This window comes from Dasypus novemcinctus, chromosome 17, assembly GCF_030445035.2.
Source record: "Dasypus novemcinctus isolate mDasNov1 chromosome 17, mDasNov1.1.hap2, whole genome shotgun sequence".
In the NCBI taxonomy this organism is placed as follows: domain Eukaryota; kingdom Metazoa; phylum Chordata; class Mammalia; order Cingulata; family Dasypodidae; genus Dasypus; species Dasypus novemcinctus.
Window position 1 is genome coordinate 99,819,353 of NC_080689.1, and position 25,787 is coordinate 99,845,139.

Sequence of the window (25,787 nt, forward strand, 5' to 3'; positions counted from 1 at the left end):
ATTTCTAGGGGATCTGAATCTCTGGATTGACAATATGATAGCCAGGCCCTGAGCCTCAACAGACTTCAGCTCCTACACTCTGGCTTATTGGACTTACCCCACTCAGCTAACATGGAGTTGAAGAATGTCAACCACTACACAATGAGGCCAAGAGTGCCTACAACTGAAAGCAGGAGGACTGCATCCAGTATCCATGTGGAATCTAAGCCCCCTCTTGACATAGATGTGGAATGGACACAACCAACCCAACATCCACAGGATGGAGGAATACAGTAAGGATTAGAGTGGACTTACTGACATCCTATTCATGAACTATTGTGGTTAGTAATCGAGAAAATGTGGCATTGCTGTGGAAAAAGTGGCCATGGTGGCTGCTGGGTGCAGGGAATGGGAGGAAGAGATGAGATGTGGAGGCATTTTCAGAACTTGGAGTTGTCCTGGTGGTGCTGCAGGGACAATTACCAGACATTGTAGGTCCTCCCATGGCCCACTGGATGGAACGTGGGAGAGTATGGGCTATGATGTGGACCATTGACCATGAGGTGCAGCGATGCCCAGAGATGTACTCACCAAATGCAATGGATATGTCATGATGATGGGGGAGAGTGTTGCTGTGGGGGGAGTGGTGGGGTGGGGGCGGTGGGGGTGAATGGGGACCTCATATTTTTTTAATGTAATATTTTTAAAAAATGAATTTAAAATAATAAAATTAAATTAAAAATCTGCAGTGAAAAAGCTGCTGGGTGATTGATTGATAAACATTAGCAGCCTGACTTGCTCCACAGTGGCATGAGAGAGAAGTCTGGTTTTTTCTTTCTTTCTTTTTTTTTTTTTTGCCTCCAAAAGTGACATTTATTCAAAGAAAAAAAAAGGAAAAAAACAAGATGTCCATTCCTTGACTCCCTTCCCTCCCCTTCCTCCTCCTCCTCAGCCCCCCAGTAATGACACCAGACTGGGGTCGCTCATTTGAGGTCAGCAACATTGAGAGGCATCTCCTCAATGGAATGTAGAAGGTTTCAATGTCTTGAAGAATCCTCACCTTCTTCTCTCACCATGTTAATAGTCACACCCTTACAGCCAAAATGTCCACCACAACCAATTCTGTTATATAGTTTTCCCTGTTGGTGGGAAGGTCATAGTTGATTACTAAAGAAACCTGCTGCACATCAATGCCTCTGGCCTGTGTCAAGAAAGATGACAACTTTATCATGTAGATAAGAGAGGTCAGTTTATCCAAATAGGACTTAGGTATGTAGGCAGCCAAAGGAAGGCAAAAGGGAAAACATCCCCTCTCTCTCGAAGATCTTGGGCTTGCCAGATTTTATTCAAAGTTGCTACTTACCTGAGAGGGCACTAGGTGGCCCCTTGGAGAGGGAATCACCTTGGACTTGGTATTTCTTAATGTTTGGTTGACTCCTTCCCTCAGTGCTTGTCTGTTTTGGTTTTTTTTTTTTTGGTTTTTTTTTTTCCTTGTCTTTCCTTCCTTCTTATCTCCCCACCCTTTTTTTTCTTTTTCTTTTTTTTCAATTAGGTGCTGCAGGCTTATTTATTCTTTGCTATGCTTTCTCTTCCTCAGTTTCCTCTCTTCTGTGTGTACTGATTTTGACTACCAATGCTATCTCTTACCCTTCCTACATCTTTCTATCTTCCACCTGCTGTTGTTGCTCTTACATTCCACCTCTCTTTGTCTAGCCCCCAGTTTTTCTGGCTTTTTATTTCTAATACTTCTATTCTGTTTTCTATCTTTTATTAGTTCTTTATTTTATTGTCCTTTCTTTTCTCTTTCCCTCTCCTGATCACTTTGGCCTTTTAATTCAGACTATATTCTTCTCCATATTCAGTTTCCCCTTTTCATTATAGGTACTCCACTTTTTTATTTCTATAACTCTACATTGCTTACTTGAGTTTAATATTCATTCTTCTAGGTATTATGCATTTCTTCTGCTAACATTTACTATTAAAACTACTATTATACTTTTTAAATTTTCTTATCACTTTTGCTTTCCCTGGCCCTAAACGTTTTCCTTCAGAGAACTTAGACAACAAGGAAATAGAATAAGGAGAACAAAGTGTCAAACAGAAAACTTAACATACACATGCAAAAATCGTACTTAAATAAAACCTGAGAATAGATGGAAAAGCAATTCAACTGAACAAATCCATCAAGACAAAAGGATGATGACAGCAACAAAAAATTACAAACCATACCAATAATCAGGAAGAAATGGCCCAGTCCAATGAACGAACTAAAAACCAGGAAGAGGAGTACAACATCAAACAAGTAATCAAAGCTCTCCAAACAAATATCAAGGACCAACTTAATGAAGTGAAGGAAGAGACTAAGGATATTAAGAAAACACTTGGAGAGCAAATGGAAGAACCTGTAAACATACACAAAAAGATAACATATGATGGTAGTGAGTGGCACATTCAAAGAAATAAAAAATCACTCTCAGCAAATAACAGGAGATTTGAACAGGCAGAGGAAAGAATTAGTGATATGGAAGATAGTACATCTGAAATCAGACAGATAGTAGAATTAACAGAGAAAAAGATAGACAAATATCCAGCAGAGACTTAGGTATTTGAATGACAACACAAAATGCACAAATATATGCATTATAGGCATTGCATGAGAAAAGAAGGGAAAGGGAATAAAAAGGCTGCTGGAAGAAATAATGTCTGAAAACTTCCCAGACCTTTCTTGCTGAGAAAGGATAGAGGGAGATGGATGTACATGTCCAGGAAGCACAGCAAACCCCAAACAGTATAAATTCCAATAGGCCTATTCCAAGACATACACTTGTTAAATTGTCCAATGCTCAAGACAAAGACAAAATATTGAAGTCAGCAAAACAAAAGAGAACCATCACATACAAGGGAAGCTCAATAAGATTAAGTGCAATTTCTCATCTGAAACCATGGATACAAGGCAGAAGTATGACATAGTCAAGACACAAAAAGAAAAAAAAACTTAACAATGAAGAATTTAGCAAAGAAACATTTATAAATGATGGAGAGTTCAAAATATTCACAGATAAACAGAAACTAAGAGAGTATGCCAATAAGATACCTGCCCTTCAAGAAATACCAGAGGCAGTTCTTCAGGAGGAAAGAAAAACACAGGAGAGACAAAATTGGAGGAGGGTGTAAGAACAATTAAAAAGACAAAAAGAAAAATATGAAGAACATGACACATACAAATCCAAAGAAAATATGGCTAATGTAAGTAATTCCTTGAGGGTAATAACACTGAATGTTAATGGATTAAACTAACCTGCCAAGAGATACAGATTGGCAGAATTGATAAAGACATATGACCTATCTATATGCTGTATACAAGAAACACACCTTAGACCCAGGGATTCAAGGAGGTTGAAAGTGAACTGACGGAAAACAATCTGACAAACAATAATCAAAAGGGTAGGAATAGTTATACTAATATTCGAGAAAATAGACTTTAAATGCAAAACTATTGTGAGAGACAAAGTTGGACACTACATATTAGTAAAACGGGTAATCTTTCAAGAAGAAAGAAGAATCATAAACAATTTTGCACCTAACCAGGATGCCCAAAATACATGAGGCAAAGACTGGAAAACTTAAATGGAGGAATAGATACCTCTATAATTTTAGTGGGGGAGATAAATACACCATTATCACCATTAGACAGAACATCTCAACAGGGAATCAATAAAGAAACAAAAACTTTGAATAGTATATTAGAGGATCTGTACCTAATAGTCATATACTATTTCATACTAATAGTCATATACTGCATCCAAACAGAGCAAAACATATACATTCTTCTCAAGGGAACATGGATCATTCTCCAAGATAGTCCACATGTTGGGCCACAGAGAAAGTCTCAATGAATTCAGAAAGATTGAAATCATACAAAATAATTTCTCTCACCACAATGGAAAAAAGCTGGAAATCTGCAAGGGCCAGAGAATATGATCAGGCAGAAAGATATGGAAGTTGAGGAATCCATTCTTAGACAAACAGTGGGTCAAGAAGGAAATCTCAAAAGAAATCAGTAACTACTTTGAAACTAATGAAAATGACAACACAAAATATCAAAACATGGGATGCAGCAAAAGTTGTACAGAGAGGAAAATTCATAGCTAAAAGTTCATATATCAAAAAAGACAAAAGAGCTAAAATCAAAGACTTAAATACACGCTTGAAGGGATTAGTAAAAAAACAACAACAACAACAACAAACTAACCGCAAAGGAAGAAGAAAGAAAGAACAAAGATCAGAACACAACAAAATTAAATAGAAAATAGGAAAGCACTAGAAAAATAATTTTGAAAACCCACAGCTGGTTCTTTGAGAAGATCAATTAACTTGACAATCCCTTAGCTAGACTAACAAAGAAAAAAAGAGAGAAGATGCAAATAAACAAAATAAGAAACGAGAAAGGGGATATCACCACTGACTCCACAGAAATAAAGAGAACCATAAAAGGATACTTTGAAAAACTATATGCCAACAAGAACAATTTGGGGGAAATGGACAAATTCCTAGAAACATATAAGCAGACTACACTGATGAAAGAAAAAAATTGATGATCTCAACAAACCAGTCACAAGTAAAGAGATACAATCAGTCAGTATAAACCTCCCAAAAAAAGAAGAGCTCCTGGCCAGATGGCTTCACAGGTGAATTCTACCAAATATTCTGGAAAGAACTAACACCAATCTTGCTTAAACTCTCCCCAAAAAATTGAAATAGAAGGAACATTACTAAACACATTCTATGATGCCAGCATTACCCTAATACCTAAGCCAAAGACACCACAAAAAAGGAAAGTTACAGACCAATCTCTCTAATGAACCTAGATGCTAAAATCCTCAACAAAATACTTGCTGATCATATTCAACAACACATCAAATGAACTACATCATAATCAAGTGGGTTTCATCCCTGATATGCAAGGATGTTTCAACATAAGAAAATCAATGTGATACACCACATAAACTGATTTAAAAAATGACATGAATGTATCTATAGATGCAGAAAAATGTGACAAAATACAGCACACTTTCCTGATAAAAACAATGCCAAAGATAGGAATAGAAGGAAATTTTCTGAACATGATAGAGAGTATATATGAAAAACCCACAGCTAGCATCATACACAGTGGTGAAATCCTAAAATCTTTCTCTCCAAGATCAGGAGCAAGATAAGCATGCCCACTATCACCCCTTCTATTTAACATTGTGTTATAAGTACTTGCTCAAGCCATGAGGAAAACAATACATATAAAAGGCATCCAAATTGGAAAGGAAATAGTCAAAATTTCACTGTTTGTAGGCAACAGGATCCTATACATAGTAAACCCTAAGAAATCTCCAACAAAACTTCTAGAACTTATGAATGCATTCAGTAAAGTTGAAGGTTATAAGACAAATGTGAAAAAAGCAGTAGCATTTCTGTACATTAATGAGCTCTCTGCAGAGGAAATCAAGAAAAAATACCTTTTACAAAACCAAATTTAAAAAATCAAATACCTAGGAATAAACTTAACTAAAGATGTAAAAGACTTATACACAGAAAACTACACAACACTGTTAAAGGAAATCAAAGAAGACTTAAACAAACGGAAAAATATTCCCTCTTCATTGATAGGAAGAGTAAATATCATTAAGATGTCTATTCTACTGAAACTGATCTACAGATTTAATGCAATCCCAATAAAAATCAACACAGTATTTTTTTTTAATGAAATGGAAAAACTAACTATGAAATTTATTTGGAAGGGAAAGAGGCCCTGAATAGTCAAAGACATATGAAAAAAGAAAAAAAATGAAATCAGGGGAATCACACTACCTGACTTGAAAACATACTACACAGCTATAGTGGTGAAAATAGCGCGGTGTTGGCACAAGGATAGACATACTGACCAATGTAACTGAATTGAGAGTTCTGATACAGATCCTTACATATACAGTCATCTGATATCTGACAAGGCCACCAAGCCCACTCTCCTGGGAGAGAACAGCCTCTTCAACAAATGGTGCTTGGGCAACTGGATATCCATATGCAAAATAATGAGAGATGATTATTGTCTCACACCTTATACAAAAATCAACTCAAGATGGATCAACGATCTAAATATAAGAGCCAAGACCATAAAGACCTTGGAAGACAATGTGCAGAAGCATCTACAGGAACTTGTAATAAGAAATTTCTTCATGAACTTCACACCCAAAGCATGAGCAACAAAAGAAAAAATAGATAAATGGGAATTTCTCAAAATTACAGCCTTCTGCACCTCAAAGGAGTTCATATTTGGTAGGAGAAAATATTTGATAATCATATAACTGATAGAAAGCTAATATCCAGGACATAAATAAAAATCCTATATCTCAAAAATAAAAAGTCAAATAACCCATTTTTAAAAAGAACAAGAAATTTGAAAAGATGCTTCTCCAAAGAAGAAATACAAATGGTTAAAAAGCACATGAAAAGGTGCTCAAAAGGAGAATTGCATCCAGCATCCATGTGGAATCTAAGCCCCCTCTTGATATAGATGTGGAGTGGACACAACCATTCTAAGGTCCACAGGATGGAGGAATAGAGTATGGATTAGAGTGGACTTACTGATATTCCATTCATGAACTATTGTGATTAGTAATTAAAGAAAATGTGGTATTGGTGTGGAGAAAGTGGCCATGGTGGCTGCTGGGGGTAGGGAGTGGGAGGAAGAGATGAGATGTGGGGGTGTTTTGGGGACTGGGAGTTGTTCTGGGTGGTGCTGCAGGGACAGTTACTGGACATTGTATGTCCTCCCATGGCCCACTGGGTGGACTGTGGGAGAGTGTGGGCTATGATGTGGACCATTGACCATGAGGTGCAGCAGTGCTCAGAGATGTATTCACCAAATGCAATGAATGTCTCATGATGATGGAGGAGAGTGTTGTTATGGGGGGAGGAGTGAGGTGAGGGGGTGGTGGGTATATGGGGACCTCATTTTTTTTAATGTAGCATTAAAAAAATAAAGAGAAAAAATGAAAAATAAAGATGCTCAACATCACTAGCTATTAGGGAAATGCAAATCAAAACTACAATGAGATACCATCTTACACCCATTAGACTAGTGGCTTTTAAAAAATAAAACATAGGACTACAAGTGTTCGAGAGGATGTGGAGGAATGGGAACGCTCATGCACTGTTGGTGGGAATATAGAAGGATCCAGCCATTGTGGAGGACAGTTTGACAGTTCTTAAAAAAACTAGCTATTGATTTACCACAAGACCCAGGATTCCACTGCTGGGCATATACCCAGAAGAACTGAAAACAAGGACACAAACTAATATACGCACACCAATGTTCATAGCGGCATTATTCCCTATTGCCAAAAGTTGGAATCAACCCAAATGTCCATCAACAGATAAATGGATAAACAAAATGTAGTATATGCATACAATGGAATAATACTCATCTGTAAGAAGGGATATAGTAGTAACACATGAGATAACATGAATGAATCTTGAGGACCTTATGTTGAGTGAAGCAAGCCAGGAATCATATAAATACTACATGACCTTTCTGATACAAATTAAGCAAATCAAGCTGTCTCAGAGAGCTAGAGACTGGAAGATAGGCTTACAAAAAACAGGGGGGAGAGAAAGATTGTGAGCCAACATCTATAGGGGCAAAATCTATGATAAAGTGAAGGTAACTAGTTGTGCAGTGAAGGGATAAGATGGGGCCTAGGGATACTATTGGGTTGGGCTTGAGGGGGCCTAGGGTTGAGAGGATGGGTCAGATGGTCAAGAGCTGGGGGGGGTAGCAGGTGAACATGGGAGATTGTCAGGTATGTGGTTGAATGTATAATGTTGAAAAAACTCTTTAGAAAGTTCTACAAGGAAGGGTTACTGATTTAAGGTGTTTGATGGGGCATCTGGCAAAGGGTACACCTGGGGTAGGCTTCTAGGTAGTGTGTGAGTGCTCATCTTGTCATAATGTATTATATCAGTGGGTGGGGAACCATACAATGAGCAGGAAGATGTTCTATGTCATCCTGAGGATTCTTGATGTTCCCAAACAGAGGGGAGGGTGGCTCTTGAGAACACAGGTGACTTTCAATGGGGGAGGACAGACCAGTCTGTAAAGCCCTCAGCATTGTTGCAAGTATCTACGAATCTTGTCCTTTAAGCAGTGAAACTTGGTTGTCACTGTTGGCCCTGAGGGGAGAGGAAGAAAGGAATAGAATAGTTGGAAGAGGAGATAACTGGGGGATAATTATGTGTTCTACATGATCCTGCAATGATGGATGTAGGACATGTTAAATTTCACCAAAAATTTATAAAGGTGTATAGTCTAAAATGTAAACCATAATGTAACCAAAAATTTATAAAAATGTACAGCTTGAAATGCAAACCATAATGTAAACCATAATGGAAGCATGATTAGTAACTATGTTTCCGTATTTGAACATCAGTTGTAGCAAATATAACATCCACATGTAAAAATACCATTGCTAGGAAGGGGGAAAAAGGTTTGTTGTTGGGTATATTGGAGTTCCCTATATTCTATAAGTGACTTTACTGTGACTGATAACTTTTTTGAAGACACAGTATTAAAAAAACGATGCAGACAGAGGAAAAAATGGAAGATTGCCTTGACACTTTACATACAAGGCAACACCTATTACAGTGATGCAAGGCAAAATGCCAAAAAAATTATATTTTTCATTTTTAATACCCAATTTATTTTTTACTTTTAGTTTTTCTAAATTATTATGTATTCTATTTCCAATCTTTAAAACTATCATTACTACTTCAGTTTCTTGTTAATTGAATTTGGCAATATATTAGGCTTCATTTTTTAAGAAGTTTTGATCATAGAGTGGTTCAACTATGGCAAGGGAGAAGCATTGATGTGGGGTGTCATTGATGGGGGATAGGAGGGAGTTCTCCAGGGCATGCATATAGGGTATATAGATATGTCAGATGTTTGTTGGGTGCTGAAATTGGAGTAGAGTTTCACATGACAACTGAGGGAGTGCTGAGTTCCCATTCTGGGTAGCTCAGTCACACTCCCCAAAGAAGCAGCAACAATTCCCCAAGTGCAAGGGCAAAGACCAGAGAAGAATAGTCCAATGATGTGCCCTTGATACTGATGACCATGCTTATGAGCCTGTGTGCCTAAAATCTGAACTCAGACTAGAGCTGCAGGGTACAGTAAGAGTTACTTCCTGAGAGCCTCCATGTTGCTCAAAAGTGGCCACTCTCTAAGTCAAACTCAGCATGTTAATGCATTACCTTTCCCCCAGCATGGGACATGACTCCTGGGGATAAGCCTCCCTGGCACTGAGGGATTACTGCCAAGCACCAGCTGGTCATGCAAGTAAAGACCTTGATGAAAGGGGGCAATGGTAAAGACCAATGAGTTATATGGCTAAGAGACTTCAAAATGAGTCAGGAGTATTTGGAGGGGTCAAGCTTATGCAGGATCCCAGAGACTGCCAATTACAACCTCAGGTATTGGTGCTCTTGAGGACTATGGACACACCCAGGTCCTGTGGTCATGACAGATGGCTCTGGAGTTCAGTGCCTTGCCAGTGGGCCCTACATTGGAATTTGTGCTCTTGAGTGTGATGGAGTTGGACTCAGATGTGACCTCTCTACCCATGCCTCTTTTGTCACTTTTACTGAACCTGTGGCTCATGCTGTGGTTGGTGTATGCTCAGACTTCAATTTCTGGACTTTCCATGTGTCAGCTGGGCCCTGAGCCTCAGGAGAGTTCACTGGACTTACCTAGGTCAGCTAACAGGGAGGTGAGAATGGTCAACCATCACACCAAGAAACCGAGAAAGTCTGCCACTATGAGCAGGAGAATTCCATCCATCAGCCATGTGGGATCTAAGCCCCCTCTTGATTTAGAGGTTGAGTGGACATCACCATCTCAGGACCCTCAGGATGGAGGAATAAAATATGGATTAGAGTGGACTTACTGGTATTCTACTATAGAATTATTGTGACTCTAACAATGGAAGTTGCTGAAGGCATGGAGAGGGAAGAAGGGCTGTGATATAGTGGCATTTTTGGGACTTGGAGTTGTCCTGATGTTGTGGGGACAGACACAGGATATTATATATCCTGCCATAACTCCCTGAAAGGACTGGGAGAGAGTGTAAACTACAACATAAACTATAATCTATGCTGCACAGCAGTGCTCCAAAATGTGTTCATCAAATGCAAAGAACGTGCCACATTGATGAAAGAGGTTGTTGATGTGACAGGATTGGGGATGTGGGGAGTGGGGTATATGGGACCCTTTTATATTTTTTAATGTAAAATTTTGCATGACTATGTACCTTAAAAATAATTATAAAGGGGGGGTGGGGGTGGAAATTACCTTAAAAAAATAGAATGAAGAGGGAAGTGTATATGTCTTAAGCAATTGTGCTCCCACCTACCACACAGGAGGCCCCAGTGTTTTAGTCAGCCAAAGGGATGCTGATGAAAAATACCAGAAATCAGTTGGTATTTATAAAGGGTATTTATTTGAGGTAGGAGCTTACAGATACCAGGCCATAAAACATAAATTACTTCCCTTACCAAAGTCTGTTTCTACATGTTGGAGTAAGATGGCTGCTGATGTCTACAAGGGTTCAGGCTTCCTGGGTTCCTCCCTTCCTCAGTCTTCTTTTTCCTGGATTCAGTGTTTCTCGCTTCCTGGGGCTTGCTTCTGTTTCCTCTGTGAGCTTACTTCCCGGGGCTCCAGCTTAAGGCTTCAGCATCAAACTCCAACATCAAAAAACCCTTAAACCTGTCCTTTACCATGCATTTTATCTGTGAGTCCCCACCCACTAAAGAGTGGGGACTCAATGCCCTACTGGCACAAGAGGTTTACATAATTACTTAATCAAGCAAATCTATGAATCCAATATAATCTCATATGCCCACAGGAAAAGACCAGTTTACAAACATAATCCAATAATTCTTTTTGGGATTCATCAATAATATCAAACTGCTATACCCAGGTTCAGTTCCCAGTGCCTCCTAAGGAAGATGAGCAAGACAGCAAGCCAAGACAATGGGCTGGGAGGGTTAGCTGATGCAACATGATGATGCAACAAGAAACATAAGGAGAAAACATAATGAGAGACACAACAAAGTAGGGAGCAGAGGTGGCTCAGGAAATTAGGTACCTCCCTCCCACATGGCAGATCCTGGGTTCAGTTTCTAGTGCCTCCTAAAAGGAAGATGCGCACACAATGAACAGACAAAGCAAGCACAAACCAAGGGTCAGCTTACAGAAATAAATTAAATCTTAAAAAAAAAGGAATGAAGTTCCAATTCTTGCAACAGCATGGGTGAAACTTAAACACATCATATTGAGTGAAATAAGCTTAACACAAAAGGAAAAATATCATAGGAGCTCACTGATATGAAATTAGAATAAGAAAATTCAGAGTCAGAATATAGAATAAAGTTTACCAGGCGTTAGTTTAGGGATAGTGAGTGCAATCAATACTTAAATTGTACAGAATTTCTACTTCATTTGATTGTAAAGTTTTGGCAGTGGATAGTGGTGACTGCAGCACAACATTGTGAATGTTATTAACAGAGCTAAATTTATATGTGAATGTGGTTAATAAGGGAATTTGTAGTTTGTATATACACTACTAGAATAAAAATTAAAAGATAAAACATAGGACTGTACAACACAGTGAACCAAATTTGTAAATGCTGGTACAATTTTTAAAATGTTCTTTCAGGAATTATAACAAATGTACAGCAATAATACAAGATTTTAAAAATAGGAATGGTATAAGGAAACTGTTATATATTTTACATGTTATTTCTGTAAACCTACAACTTCTCTAACAAAAAGTTATTAAAATATCATGATAAAAAATAATCCAAAGTAACAGTAATCACAATCAATATAAACAGCCTTAACTTTCCAGTCAAAGATAATGATTATCAAATTGAATTAAACAAAATGCATGTTATTCTATTCACTAGAGTCTTACCTAAAACAAAAGAAGGTTGAAGATAAAACAGAAAATCAAAACAGTCAAATACACATCATTGATGCACTTGTTTCCCAACACAACAATCCCATTCCTTTCTAAATTCAAAATACAAATTCTCTGATTATGTTAGTTTAAAAAAAGAGAGAGAGAGAAATAAAGAAAAATCCTAAGATATAGTGATCCCTTACTCTTTAGGGGCAGAAGAATTCATAAAGTTTAGGTTGTCTCTTATTAGGGAAACCAGAGTAGCAATGAGCTACTGAACATTGTATCTTAAACTCCGCTGGGTTCTTCTGGGTCTCTTAAAAAGCCTTCTTCACTTTCTGAACAACTGCATTAGCAGCAAATGATTTCTAAAAAGATATATAAGTAAATGAAAACAAAACAAGGAAAATATTGCCATATAGCATCCAGCCCTAGATACACCCTCACACAGACACAATCACAGGCATCTAGTCAGTTAAGAAATTTAATGCCTAATTTTCTTTCTTTTGAGAAAAAAAGGAAATTAGTTCCCAAGTCTATTAAGTAATAGGATCCTTTTGTTTACTCTAAGGATGATTTTACCCTCCTTGAAGTTTGTACATTAATTTTACTAATTTATATACGAAGTTTACAGAAGGAACAAAGGTTGAGTCTTTTTTTTTTTACATTCAATATCCCAGTTGTTTTTATATGTCCCAATAATATCACTTTAGATCTTCACTTTTCCATTACTAGCTCTATTGAAAAATCATGGATTGCATTTAATTGTCATTGCCATTTTAGTCTCCCTTTTTGAGTGGTAGAAATATACAAACAACATAAACTTTTGTCATCTCAACCACTCTCAAGCATATAATTCAGTGGGATTAATCACATTCACAATGTTACAGTAACCTAATCACCATCCATTACCAGAACCTTCACATCACCCCAATGGAAACTCTGTATCCATTACACATTAACTCCCCTTCCCAGCTCTAACTTGGTAAACTTTACTCTATTTTCTATCGCTATAGTTCTAGTTATTTCCTAAAAATGAAGTCACACAATATTTGTTTTTTGTATCTATCTTATTTCACTGAATATGATGTCTACAAAGTTCAGTCATGTTGAACATGCATCAGAAATTCATCCCTTTTATGACTGAACATATTCCAAGATATATATAAATGACATTTTAACTATCCATCCATTGATGGCCATTTGACTGACTTCCATCTTTTGGCTGTTGTGAATAATGCTGCTATGAACAGTGGTATACAGACAGATGCTTGCCTGAATCCCTGGTTTCAATTCTTTGTAGTATTTACCTAGAATTGGGATTGCCTGGTCACAGGTTTAACTTTTTAAGGAACTGTCCAACTGTTTTGCGCAGTGACTGAACTGTTTTACATTCCACCTAACAATGTACTAAGGTTCCTATTTCTCTGCATCCTCACTAGTACCTGTTATTTCTGTTTGCTTACCTTTTTAAAAATACTTGTCATTATAATGAGAAAGAGATGGTACTTCATTCTATTTTCATTTTTTTTTTCTTTTTAAAGGTTGAGTCTTAAAATTGAGTCTTTGCTTTAAACAAGCTCGGGGCCACATATTTATGTTTACAAAATTATTTATGGTTTAACACTTATAAAAGAAGATCCTTCACTTTATGAGATATAATAGTGTCTTGATTCTAATTTTCCCAAGATCTTCATTCTTTGAATTGCTAAACTTCTGTTGATAAACAACTTTCCAAGAACCCACAAATTGCAAAAACCTAGGCATACCTATATTACTGTCTTGGGGCTGTCCAACTATCCAGTTTTAAGAATCCTTATTTAGACCACTCCCTGCATTAGAACTGGGCCCACCCGCTGTCAGATTACAGACCCAAGTCTAAGAAGTTAAACAGCACAGACAACTGCTTTCAGGGTCAATAACCTCCTGAGCGCTTTAACAGCTCAATGGACCCCAGCAGAGAGGCCAGGCATAGCAAGAACTCCTCTGAGTCAGATGGAGTTTCTGTGTGACTGAAATGCCACTGCTTCACATTCTGCAGGATTCTTTATTCCTAAACCACAATGGAGAAGTCTTAAGAAGAGAACATCAATTATCTACAAGTAAAAATACCCATAAAACAAAAGTCTCTGCTTGGCATAGTATTTATTTCTAAACCTCAGCCAATGTCCTACTCATGTCAAGCAAAATTCTACACAATAAAATTTCAGGGCAACAAAGGCATTGGTTGTTACCTTTGAGTTTATGATCATATCTGGCCTGCATATATTCACTATTTATGAACATAACAACCGTAGGTGGTCTTAAGGGGACCAAGGGCTTAACTCACTGACTCACTGCGGTGAATCCAATCTTCAAAGAATGTTTCGGAATTCTCAAATTTGAAATAGTTTTTTTCTGGTTCACTTTTCATTTAAGAAGAGAAGATAAAAGAAAAGGAAGTAACATTTATTGAACAACCCATATTTGCCAAGGAATATTAGCCGCTTAACATTCATTTCTATGTTTAGTAAATGTTCCCAACCTTATGAAAGAGGTATTAGTCTCATTCTCCAAATGAAGAAACTGAGGCTTAGAGGATTTAAGTGATTTCTCTGAGTTCACAGGGCTTATTAAAGACCTGGGATTAAAATCTTTTCCTCCTGAGTCAAAGCTGTGTCATGGCACTACATAACTTTTTACAAAGAATAATGGTGTTATTTAAAGACATAATAATAAATACCCACACACAGGATAGAGCAATTAAAGAGGATGAGAAACTACTACATTATGAGGAAAAAAAACATTTTTTTCATGCTTCAAAGTGGCCCCATGACATACATCATCAATTATGATACCAAACTCAAGTTTCTATCTTGTCCATGAAGTAGTTTCAAAGTTTTTCCCTGCCCAAGGTCCGAGTTTATGCTTGTTTCCTTTAAAAAAGAGCCATTTGATGATTTATAAAAGAATATCTAAAATGTGTTCCATCTGCTTTCCCAAACTCCCATGCCCCATGATTAGGCAAATAAGACAATGAGATTGTATTGCATGAAAATGTTATTAGCATTTTCTTTCCTACATTCTTGTGCAGAACATTTCTGTGAAGACTCCAGAGTGCCACAGCTGAATTGTGGTCTTTTTTCTGAATGTTCTGATGATTGTCCTGGAGTTTTCTTTCTTGAGATTTTTGATGACTATTCAGTCTCTTTAATGTGACTCGTTTGTTAAGTTACTGAATTTCTTGCAGCATCAGTGTAGGTGGTTTGTACATTTCTAGGAATTTGTCCATTTCATATAGATTGTCTGTGTGTTGGCGTACAGTTTCTCATAATATCCTCTTCTGATTCTTTTTATTTCTGTGGGGTGAGTTATAATTTCCCCTTCATTTCTGTTTTCATTTATTTGTATCTTCTCTCTTTCTTTATTAGTCTAGCTAATGGTTTATCAAATATTGATCTTCTCAAAGAACCAGCTTTTGGTTTTGTTGATTTTCTCAATTTTTTGTTTTCATTTATTTTTTGTTCTCAATTTCATTTATATCTGTTCTAAACTTTATTTCTTTCCTTCTTGATTTGGGAATGGTTTGATGTTCTTTTTCTAGTCTCTCCAATTGTTTTGTTATATCCTTGATTTTAGTTCTTTTTTAATATAGGTGTTTAGAGCTATAAATTTCCCTTTCATCACTGCCTTTGCTGTATCCCATAAGGTTTTTAAAAAAAGATTTATTATTTATTTATCTTCCCCACCCTCACTGTTTGTAGCCACTGTCTGCTCTGTGTCCATTTCCTGTGTGCTCTCTGTGTCTGCTCATCTTCTCTTTAGAGGCACTGGAAATTGAACCAGGGACCTTATGTCAGACACACTGAGTTCTTCAGGAAAGTGGTTGAAACCAGCAGAGATGACCCCACAGACCACAAAAGCAGATGGCCACACTAAGGAACTCACCCCTCATCAGGGTAGCTTATGTTCTGGGTGTGGGAAGTAAAACCTCTATAAGATTCTGAAATTGGGCATATGATAAGGCTAGAACTACAGAAAAACATTTTTTTTCACAGCACTCATTCAAAAGTGAAATTGGCAAGGGGAGATTTTTCTACAGGAAATCATGCATCAATAGCCACTGTTCCACCTACAGATGTAGGACTGTGTTCTGGCCTTTTCAAGGACTACCAAGAAAAGCATAGCTTTGACATAGAACTTCCTACTCTGCCGATTTATGACTCATTCTGATTATGAATGTCAAAGGAAACAATAATGATTAAATGGAATAAATTATAACCATTTGGTGATAAAAAATAGTACGTGAACAATTTTGGAGTAAAATCAGAAACAGGAAAAATAGTTAAAAATATAACCTGCTTTCTTTTTAAATTAGGTAACCCCATATTTCCAAAACAAGAAATGCACAATATTAAGCATAGCACAATTATGGATATGAATAATGGTAAAGGAATGACAGCCTGAACTGATGATTTATTGAATTATTATAAAAAATGACATGACAGTCAGTTAATTGAGCAAGTGAAGATTCTCTCAGGACTTTAAGGAATGATTCATTCTTGATTTAATATGGCAATCATTCAGTACTCTAATTAGAGTAAACACAGAGACTGTTAATGCAAACCACTCAAACTAGCAGTCAGGCTTGCGGGGAGGGTTTGGGGACCATCCTATTGACTTAAAAGTTAAAGCAGACGGAGAGGCTACAAGGATGACTCTGGATGACTTTGGCCCTGAAGGATGTGTACTTATCACATCCAAATGCTTGTTTGGCATGTATTTGGATAAATTTGAGTTTTATCCAACTATAGCTAAACAAGCACACATTGAGGCATTTTAGAAAAAAATACAGTAAAAATAAACATTTCTCCTTTGCATGTAATAAGTAGAAATATAACTAATGGTGTTTTCTATACTTCATTTCCATTTCATAGTTACCTACAAAATGATCATCAAATTTGACTATAAAGAATTTAAGTGAACTTGGCTAATTAATATCACATTTTCCTTTTTTTTTTTTTCTGGGCAAAATATCCCTTCTTCTCCCCAAACGTCTGTTTTTTGCATACATGAGAATTTTCCCAGATCCCAGTATGAAAACTCCACACAGGTGGCTTGGTTTTCTTTTAAAATCACATTCAAAAGTGATATTCCAATATTAAGAAATAAAACAGAATTGCAGTACTGCTCTAAGCATGAAATGTTATAGTCTTTGACTCTTATTTTTAAAAATTTACAGTTTTTCATATCAACTTCTTCTAAGATCTTTACCAATTTGCTCCCCACCTAAGAGGCAGGATGGCCACTATTGCCATTAAAACTGCTTCCAATTTACTTTAAAAATATTTTAGGTCATGTTTATTGGATTGTGAAAAATGGACTACTGCTCACAGGCAGCTGGGCTTGCTCAAGACTCTCCTTAAAATGGAGCCTGATCAGTTACTGGACAAGTAACTGGACAAGTGTTTGAAGCATGATCTTGTGGATCAAGAAGAATGGCCAGGACCACTCTACTCACCAGCCCTAACTCAAAGGCTGCTAACTTAAAGATGAAGCTTTGATGACAAGAACAAACTTTCTTCCATAAATATTTTTCAAGAGAAGGTTCTTGGTAACTGTTTTGCCCCAATTTAAAAAGAAAAAAATCCTATAACTTGCTAGGCACATAAAAACAGCAATGAAAATTAAATCGCTCACGAATTCATTATGCATAATTTTAAGACAATAAGAGAATAACTGCTGAGGCTACTCTGGGACGCTAATGTAACCTGTATTTACAAATGTTTTACTCTGAATAAAGTAACTTGGGAACTTAGCAACATCTACACAAATGTCCCCAAATTATTTTTCTCACTGCCATATTAGTCTGGCAGAAAGCAATCTGTTATCCACTATAGAAGAAAACATAATCACATTTTTAAAAGAATGCTGCCAATCTCAGAAACATAATAATTCAGCACTATGGTCAAGAAGAACATTGAATAAACCACCAAAAACAACCTTTGCTTGGGCCTCTGGTGCTGTCACTTTGATGTCTTTATTACAAAGTATCATTTGCCTCACTCATCTTTCTACTTGGATGTTGAATTTCATGAAAACGATATAGACACTGTAAGATGTAGGAGAAGCAAGCTTTCTCACCACATGATAATATTATCCAAGAAAAAAAATAATCAGCATGATCAAGTTAATGATGGAAAAGGACACATCTCAAAAGAGTGGCCACAATGTCAGATTTAAGATTCCTCTAGAAAACAGAACACACATGCCAATAAAAAAGAGGACACTGAACACCACTGAGCCCACAGTTGTGCCTATGCCAGCATTGCTGGTAGCAACAAAGACCCCTAAGAGAGATGTGGAGAGTTCTGGGACCTGGGACTTGGTCCCTGCCACCATAAACATGGCTCCAGCCATCTTCAGAGATGCCCAGTTTTTCCATGATGACAGTCAAAGAAGAAATAAAGAACTCATCACAATGGCTAAGGCTATGAACATGGGGATCATCCCAAAGACATGGAGAATGAGAGCACCTTTTCTTCACTCCTCAAGGAAAAGGATGTCTTTCAGGTAGTCTCCTTGGGCGTGTTCTGTACTATTTTCAGATTTGCCTTCCTGAGAAAGTGGTGGCTGTGGAGTATAATCCTGAATCTCGTCATTTAAATCTAAGAGAGCTCTTTGATGGTAACCATGTGCTACCCCAGGACCACTCAACTGCTGGCCTCTCTTGTGCTCTTTGCCTCTGTCTGAGAAAAGGCACTGATTGCAAATGGGACGGTGCTAACAGTTACCAGGCCCATGAGAAGACCTATGATTCAAATTAACTTCAGGTTTTTTCCTGACATTATGAAATTCCTGTGGCCAGACAGTGACTCACCCAAACACCAGTTCTCAAGGAAGGTGATGGTGGTGCTTTGACACAGATCCACCCTGGGTCTTCTGATGGACGTGGTGGTCTTCAACCTGGGCAGTCAACCAGATGTTCTTTCATACTTTTCCTCACTTTACAGTTAAAGATCCTTGTGGGGCATGTCCACAATCAGGGATTCTTATGCTTCACAGGAACTCTTTTCATCATTTATGCTTAAGTGAAAATAAAGGCGAGAATAAGTAAACCATAAATACCATGTTTCTTTACAAAAGAACTTTACAGATATGATGAATCCCATTCTGCAGCTGTATGACCTTGACTAAGTCACTTAATTCCTCTGTGCCTCAGTCTCCCCCTTTAAAAAATGAGAATAACAGCACCTACCACCCAGGATTGCCTGGAGGATGAAATGCCTTAAAACACACGAATCATATAGAACAGGATATGGCACATACTAAGCATTTATGGTCATGTATGTATAATCCCAATGAAACATTTTAGTAAAACCAATATTAGGTGTAGACTACCATTGTGTGTTAGCATAAAAATGTTATAGATGAAAAATCTGTTGCATTAGGGAATGTGGCAGAGCTTCCCAGAATGGAAATTTGATATTCCTTCAGTTATTGTGTGAATCTCCACCCACCGTGACAATGTCCTCTGAACATGTGAAAACATTTATATGCCTTAAATGTATGCCCAGGTGGGCTTCCTCCCATGTATCCCCCATCACTGACACCCTGCACCAGTGATCTTCCCCTGCCACAGTTGTAACCCTCTGTGACCCAAAACTTCTTCAAAAATGAAGCCAATAAAATAGTCAAATACAATTAACAAGAAAAGGAAATAATAATGATAGTTTTAAAAATAAGAAATAAAATTCAAAAAACATTTTATTTAAAACTTAAAAATATATAAATTTGGGATAATAAAAATCAATGAAAAGACACTTAAATTTTACATTTTTTTACATTTGCTTTTTCATCACTGTAAGATTTGTTGTCCTACATGTACAGTGATATTTTATTCTGTTTATTCTCCAAGTGTCTTAATTTTTTTAATTTGTCTTCAAAGTAGTTTTAGGTTAGAGAAAAGCCACGGACCAACTGCAGGGGACTCCCATATACTGAATATCCTCTATGGGTTCATTCCACATTAAATCACACAACAAATAATCTACGAGTACTAAAAATATCCCATTTCTCCCAGGACTATGTACTTGTCAACTGACAATTATTCGATTTGTTTTCTTAGTCCAATTACATAATTCCCATCTATAAGCAAACTTTTCTTATCTTTCATTAATCTATCATGACATTTAAATAGACATGGAAGAGATTAAGTGTTGGAGGACATAGAGCTCATTTCCCGCAGACATAAAGATCTCAAAATCTTATTTTTTCATGAAAAAGTATATCCTATATCAGATGCAGAAAAGCAGCTCTTAACAAATTTAGTTTACAAAAGAATGCTCTGGTGACAGAACAAACTGCGTTCCCTTAGCTTCTAGTTAATATTTTGTTAAAGATTTTTTTTAAAACCACAAAATTTTAGTCATAGAAAAAATAGATGAATTAGTAAGTTGAACACAACTCCTAATGTAGTAAATGATTCCCTAACAAGTAAGCTATTTCGAGACAACAATATGCATTTCAAAAATAATATGCAAGTTGCAGCAATACCTCTGTGCAAAAAATACATCAAAAAATAGCCCCAACACTGATTCTCTAGTAGATTAGATATGTAAAGAAGAATTTTCATTCTCTACCCAGAGGGAGAGGGGTAAAATAATGGGACAGGGAAGCTGATAATCAGAAGATTACTTTATAGTGTTCTTTCTTTGAAAACACAGATTTTTTTATTTCACTTTGTGGGCATGCACTAAGATCATCTTAGGTGTGAAATCAGCTGATTAAACACTCGCCCGCGAAATACTGAGATTTGGGGGAGCTCAGGTTTGCAGAGCAGAGCAAGTGCGTCAGCACAGGAGAAACCAGGCTGCGTTGCTGCTACTCCCGAGATAACCCGAACCCGTTCCTGAGAGTCCCGGCCGGCGGCTGAGGTCCACGCTTAGCACCAATGAATAATCGACTCACACTGCCCCGGAGATCCTCGGCACGCCCGGGCTATAGGAGGGACCCACACCACTGCCCGGCGAACGCCCAGCGCCGGCCCCACCGCCCCGCGCCCTGGGAGCGGCCCCCGCCGGCGAGGGGCGCCCCCAGCCCGCCCTAAATCTGCCCCGAAGGCCCCAAACTTCCCCTGGTTGGTTAAAGAAAAATACAGGACAGACGCCCTACTAGCGAGCCGGCGCCGGGATCGGGACGAGGCCTGGGAAGATGCTGGGTCTGCGTCTCCCGGGAACTTTGGGGGGTGCGTGGGGAAAGGGGAGTTACCTCTGCGAGTCTATAAATCCCCCCGCGCTGCCGCCTCCGCCGCCCCCCGCTCCGAGGCCCGAGCTCGGGCTCCTCTCGCCGCCGCCCTCGCCCCGGGCCGGGTCTGGAGGAGCCTGCGGCGGCGGGCCCCGCGCGCGGCGGGGGGCGCTGCCGGGCCCGGCCCTTCCCTCCCCGTCTGCGCGCTGAGCGCGGCGTGAGTGCTCCCCGCCGCGCCCTGCGCTCCACTCCCCCCGCCGAGGCCGAGGCCGAGGCCCGCGCCGTCTTACGTCACTCCACCGTGGGGCGGGGCGGGGGTCAGGATTGAGGGGCGAGCCGGGGCGGACTTCGCGCCTGACTTTGAAGACTGAAAGCGCTGCTAACTTTGGAGTCTGTTCCCTTCCCCCTCTCCGTCCCCTCTCCCTCCGCCCTTCCCTCCCCTCCCCCGTTTCCTTCCCTTCCCTCCTTTCCCTCCCCCCTTCTCCCTTCTCCCCCTACCCCTCCTTCTCCTCCCAACAGTAGTCATATCAGTCACGTCTTTCTTTAGGAGGGAACAGAAAGACCGAATTCGGAATGGAGTGATAGAGGGTTTCAGGAGTCTGGGTTTGGGTGGTCAGGATACTAAAGGGTCCTTAGCAGTCTTGCAGGCTGACCTTTAGTTTTCTGGGGAATGAAACTGGGACTTAAGACACATTGCCCTTTGGAGTCACAGGTAGTGTTCCAATTCTGGCCTCAGGACTCTCTTTCCTGCTCTATCTAGAGGGCAATGAACTGAGTCGGGCTTGTTGAGGATTATTGTCAGGAATCCGGAACAAAGAGTGTGTGAAAAGAGACAAACCCATCACTGAAGGAAGCCCCTCTTACCCAGACCCTGTGATCCCCCCAGAACTGCCCAGAGCTGCGCACACGTGGAGCCTTGAGGCTGTTCAGCTGGTGTTTTCCACTACCTTACCCTCCACTCTTTTCCTGGCCTTCACTCCAGGGCAGAGAAGGTTCTTCTTGTCCTAAGATGAGAGGAACGTCTCTTGTGTCTCAAAAGCTTACTACCTCTGACTTAGAATAAAATTGTTATCTTCAGGACTCTGGGATCATTCATGGTAGTCAAGGAAAGCATTGGGAATTTAAAATTCTCTCTTCTCCCACCAAAGCCAGTATTACAGGCTAAGGATTTCAAGATCCTGTTTGGAAACCATAGGTTGGATTTTTTTATCTTTACTTTTTATTTTGGAAGTTTTCAAATATACACAAATAAAAGACAGTAGTATAATGAACCTCCATGTGGCTGTCACCCAGCTCGAACAATTATTAACTCATGGCCAATCATATGTCATCTATACCCCCTTTCCCCCTGCCATTATTTCAAACCAAAGCTCAGACATTATATCATTTCACCTATGAATATTTTCAGAAAGCACGAAAGTATCAAACAAATGACTCAGGAGCTAATTTAAATCGGCTCCACTGGCCAAAGATGGGTCAATCTAAGCATCAAAAAAAAAATAATGGCGGTTCTTTGAAATACATCAGATATGATTATATTTATGCATTTATAATGATTCTAAAACAACCCAAGTGATGATCACTGTTGGTGAATGAGAAGGAACCAACTCAATATTTTGAAAACTGATTTTTTAAAAAGAAAACTATTATTCATTTATTCTGCCTTTGCTATATGAATTGGACCTCAGGGTAAGCTTTTAGACTTTACTTTTCCCCTGCCTCAGTCTATGTTTTCCTGGTTTAAAAAATCCTATTCCTCTCAGAGACAAGCTATGCCTCTGGCTAAATAGTGGAAGAGGATCTTGTACAAGAGTCTATTTAAAAGAAGACTGTAATATATTTTTTTAAAAAGTATTCCTTTAATTGTACCATACTCCTCCTACCAGGATCTTTATAAATATTACACAGCTAACTACCCCTTCTGCCCAGAGATTACCCTGTGTCTCCCTTAGGTGGAAAGATGAATGAGTCCCAGATGAGATCCAGAAGAAGGCCTCATAAGTCAGCAGGTTGTATTTGTTGGGATTTGCACTTGGCTGCATGTAATGGAAACTCAGTCTCAGAGATTTAACCAAATAAGGGCTTATTTTTCTCTTGTAAAAAGAAGTCTGGAAACAAAATGTCCAGGGCTTATATAATAGCTCCACAATGCCATAAAGGAACCTAGATCTTTGATCTGTCTTCCTTAATATATGGCTTTTTTCCTCATGGCCACAAAATGGTTGCCTCCTCTAGGCATCACATCCATGTTCCAGGCAGGAAGATGGAAAAGAATGAAGGAAGAAAGGCAGAAGACCTCCTTGATAGGCTTTGCCTATCATGAAAAAAAGGGAGCTTCGTGGGAAAAATCATTTCTCTATATAATATTAAAGAGCCAATTCTTTCATTTTTTTAGATACCTGAGTAATTATAAACATTGGTTGGCATAATATTTACCCTTCTACTGTTAACTACATGATTTGTTTGAACATAGAGTTTATGGGAATCATTGGCGATTACTTAGTTAGGGATGGTGGGCCCTTTTTGTAATTCTTGGGAAGAGCCTTTCAAAAATAAGCAATGAATTGTAAATGTAGGTTATACTTAAGTCAGTAAAGGAACTTGAATATAGAACAGCCAAAGACATGCTAGTTAATAATTTTGTTAAGTATCCATATAAGTTAACAAAGAAAAGCATGATCTAGTTAGTGTTGGGTAAGTGTCCTTGTCCACATTGAAAGACATCATCAGTTGCCACTGTGACTAAAATTCCAGCATTAATGATTCATTCCTTTGGCTTTTCATTTTATACCTTCAGACGTTTTTTTTTCAAGTACATGGCTTTAGAATAGTAATAGTGATAGTGATAATAATAGTAATACCATAACAATCTGTCACACATTACTGTTTGTCCATATCTCTAACAACGTTTCTTGGAGGGAGGGATTCTTAAAAGTGGAATAAGGTATGAACATTTTAAAGGCTCTTGAAATCTGTTGTTAAATGGCTTTCTGGAACTATTATACTGGTATAGTATGCCATCAACACAGATGGCGTGCTTATCTCAACACACAATGGCCAATTCTGATCACATAATTTTAAATCGTTGCTGCTTTCATCAGTGTAAAAAAAAAAAGATATCTTATTAATGTTTAATCTTCAGTCCCATGGTTAACATCTTTATTGGCTTTTTAGGCATTGTAGTTTTTCTTTAGAGACTTTTATGTTCCTGTTCTTTTGCCCATTTTTGAATATCATTATCTCAAGTATGTATTATCTTGATCTAGGTGTGACATCTCTTCCCTGTGACCCCACCACCACCTTAGTTCCCTGAAAAGTAACAGAGAAAAATGGTGGCATGAGAAAGGGTACAGGACTTAGTTCTGAGTCTGGGGGAACGCCCAGCATAGTCCACTGTTGGCTTTAAGTAACTAGGCATTTGGTCCCTCTGCAGCAGAATTCTGAGGCTCTATTGGGAAGGAGGTAGGAGGTGACAAAAAACGGAGGGTCAGTTTTCATCTGCACATTTATTGGGCAAACAGTCCAAAAAGATATACAAAAGCTGACCCACAGATTGGAAAATCGGGCTCAATAATTCAAATAAAAACAAGCCTGAAGAACATCTGAAAAATGCCACCTTCCAAGCCCTGCTATCCTGAGCTCTGCTCCCCTGAAAAAAAGGCTGGTTCATGGAAGCAGCTCTGATATGCTTCCTGTTAGGTGTTTCTAGGTTCCATTAAATATGCAGAAAGACTAATGAAAATAATTGCATCATAAGAGACTTTGTAAACAATTGTGACTCTTAGAACATGAGATGAGTAAAAATTTCCTAATACAAAAGAATATCAGCAATCACAATTTCTACTCGTTTAAGAACTACTAGAACATTTAATAGGAATATCTCAATTCCTTTAGGCAAATGTCTCTGTTTTCACAAGATATGGGAGTTTGCCAATCTAAACCTTTTTATCTACTACAACAGTGCAAACAAGGGGCAAAAGAAAAAGGTGCCAATTCCTCAGTGCTCCATTTTTCCCCATAGATCAGTACAGGTCACGGGTGTTATGCAGAGCAGATGATGGGTCACAGGCCACTTCTAAGCAGCAATGAACAGGTTCTTTCCTTATTGTGGTCCTAGAGGGGAAATGGGGATAAGAGAGTGAATGGCTAGGAGTGGAAAAGTACTGAGCCAGAATGGGGATAAGTGCCTCAATTCAGATCCCCCAAGATTAGGTCTCTGAATGGAGTCACATAGGCTTGGTATGCAGATATGCATACGAATATGGCTGTCCAGGGGACATGAGTTTTTGACAGCAACTCCTGCTAGAAAACTGCAACACACTGCAACCATGTCTGCTGTGTGTAGGGCAGCTTCCCTCCATGAGACCTGCTAGGCAAGAAGCCAGAAAGATCACAATAAGATTTATCTGTGGGACCAGACTCCTCAACTCCATCCCTTCATTATTCAGGGTCCAAATGAAAAATATAGGCAATTCCAGTCTGGACTGAAATGATGGACATTGGGAGGCTGTGACCAGAAGCAGGTAATCAGTCTGAGGCAACAGTGGGTCAGGCATATGACTGAAGTCACTCTAA

General features: G+C 38.6%; 1 long non-coding RNA gene and 1 other non-coding gene across 4 annotated transcripts in view; both read right to left on the reverse strand.

Moving 5' to 3' along the window:
* Positions 1 to 21,348, reverse strand: part of LOC101440145 (uncharacterized) — a 67,639-nt gene extending 46,291 nt beyond the window's left edge. For all 3 annotated transcript variants that reach the window (XR_188325.3, XR_009181321.2, XR_009181320.2), the window contains exons 1-2: positions 21,237 to 21,348; positions 18,847 to 19,052 (exon numbers count right to left, since the gene is read on the reverse strand). This is a non-coding gene — a long non-coding RNA (uncharacterized lncRNA). The remainder of the gene's footprint in view (positions 1 to 18,846; positions 19,053 to 21,236) is intronic.
* On the reverse strand, positions 1,249 to 1,388 carry LOC111764909 (small nucleolar RNA SNORA67). Its single transcript, XR_002797392.2, has one exon. It is a non-coding gene; the product is annotated as a small nucleolar RNA SNORA67 (small nucleolar RNA).
* Positions 21,349 to 25,787: the final 4,439 nt, after the last annotated feature.